Raw genomic sequence first — 2,622 nt, forward strand, 5'->3', positions numbered from 1 at the left:
CAATCGCATGCTATTATAATTTCATAAATTTCAGGATTTTCAAGGAAACTCCCAACATTCAACTAGACAACCTGCTACTAATTCAAGGTGTCATCCAATCAAGCTTCAAAGTTTCATATTTTTACTCAAACTTTAAAATCATTCCTCTATATCAGTAATATGCGCGTGAGGCTCAATCAGTTTTGGACTGCTCAAAATTGTTTTGTTTTAATTAATACTACTCAAAATAAAACAAAAAAAAAACACTGTTAAAAAAAACTTCAAAGCCATGATCACAATAGTGGCAAACATGAAAGTTCTATATAATGCTACAAACTTTTCAAAAGTTCTATAGACTTCTCGGAAGTTCTGCGGTCTTTTCGGAAGGTTTTTAACTGAAAATAAATTTTCGTTTATCGCTCGTTCGTTCTACGAATTCATTCGTTGTTTTCTACCACAAAATAGATTTGTACGTGGTATGTAGCTAGTTTAGCTAATCCTTTACATTTGTCGAACCTCTTAACGGAATCCCTTTATGAAGAGCTTCGAGTGGGTTGGTTTATTTCCTTTAAATTCCGTTATAATTGCTTATCTTTTGACAGATACGTATATTTCGTCTACTACTTGCAGACTTCATCAGTGCCAAGTACTCAACACCACCACCAGTGGTGTTGAGTACTTGGCACTGATGAAGTCTGCAAGTAGTAGACGAAATACGCGTATCTGTCAAAAGATAAGCAATTATAACGGAATTTAAAGGAAATAAACCAACCCACTCAAAGCTCTTCATTGAATGTTAGTTTGAATGAATTCAGGAACATGAACGTCAGAAAATTTTGAGAAACTTATAGAAGTTCGGAGAAGTTTTGACATTTTTAAAAAACACTACACACTGACATTATTTTACCGAAATCTGTGAAATTTTACCAAAATCTCAACAGCTGAACGTTCGGTAAATAGTTCAGCAATTTTTCACAGATTTTCTGTGATTTTTCACAGATATTCGTTGAAAAATTAAAGGAAAACTGTGAAAAATCACCGAACTGCTTACCGAACGTTCAGCTGTTGAGATTTCGGTAAAATTTCACAAATTTCGGTAAAATAATCTCAATGTGTAGTGTTTTTTTTTTAAATGTCAAAACTTCTCTGGACTTCACTGAAATTTCTTGAACTTCTATAAGTTTCTCAAAATTTTCTGACATTCATGTTCCTGAAAATATGTCGACACAATTTAGTGAACGTCAAAAAAAGTCAGAAATTTTCAGGGAAGCTTGAAGATTTTTAGGACAGTTCCATTTATTTCAAGGCAATACCAAGAACTTCAGGAGGATTTCAAGAACTTCAGGATGGTTTTGAAAACCTCAGGGCAGTTTAATTAACTTCATGGAAATTAAAGGAACTTTCAAAAGCTCTATGAAACTCAGGGAATTATCGAAAACTTCAACAAAGTTCAGACGTCTTCAGAGAAGATCAAAGAACTTTGATGAAGTTTAAAGATTTTTAAGCTGTTTCATTATTTTCAGAGATATCCAAGTAATAATTCAAAGTATTTCGAAGAAGATCAGAGATCTTCAGAGCAGTTCCCTAGAGCTGAAATTCTCAGAAATTTTTGAAAATTATCGCGATTTTCCTAAAGATAATTGACTTCCCTGAAGCATTCAAACACCGGATGTTTTTGATAATTCCTTGAAGCTCATGAAACTTTCATTAAAATCTGAAATCATTCTTGAAGTTTCCAAAATTTTCAAGATGTTCTCAAATTTTCTCTTACGTTTCCTAATTTTTCAAGTAGTTCCGGAAAATTGCGTCATCTTTTAAAAACCTCTGAGAAACTCAGGTCTAGAGAACGTTATGTAAGTTAAGAGATCTTAAGGGCAATGACAATTACTTCATGGAAGCTCCAAAAACTTCTGAAAAGTCTAGCCTTTCGGGAAGTTTAAATATCTTGAAGGATTATTCATTTGTTTTGGCTATTAGTTTTCAGTCTTAGGATGAAATTTGTCTATTCCTAATTTGTTCGAATTTCAACTTGAGAATTGAATAGTGAACCGAAGACATTGTGAGATAAATTTCGTCACGGTCCACTGTAAATAATATTTCATTCGTTAATTCCTTGTTTATTTACGACGACATTTATCAGTTTATGTCCAAGAACTAGTTTGGCGACGAAATTAAAACCATGACTAATAAATTCGTGGCAAACCGCACAATTTCACGAAATCTGTAGATGGCGGTTAATCAAGGTTTTTAAAAACACGCTTCAGGATAAATGTTCTAATTTCAAAAACAAAGAATAATTTGAGCTCTAATTTTTCAAAACAGCTAAAAGAAGGAGTTGGTTAAGTTAAAAAGTTTACAGAAGACACTACACTACACTAAAAGTTGCACTAGGACTAAATGGACTAGGACTTCTTTCTAACGCATCACTTCCACCTGCCTAGCCAGCAACGCCAATTGAAAATGAAAAAAGATGCAAATAGGGTAAATAGGAGAAATGGCTCTAATGTTGGCCTTTAGATCTAAGATTGGGTCCATCGCTAAAATGCTGCTATTTATCAATTTTATCTAGATGAACGCGTCATTGGGACGGTACTCATGGATATTTTTGGTCGCTATTGAAAATTTAGTCGATTGCTGAATTTA

Source organism: Ochlerotatus camptorhynchus, unplaced genomic scaffold, assembly GCF_037179485.1.
Source record: "Ochlerotatus camptorhynchus isolate MF236.1 unplaced genomic scaffold, CSIRO-AGI_Acam_v1.1 ptg000192l, whole genome shotgun sequence".
In the NCBI taxonomy this organism is placed as follows: domain Eukaryota; kingdom Metazoa; phylum Arthropoda; class Insecta; order Diptera; family Culicidae; genus Ochlerotatus; species Ochlerotatus camptorhynchus.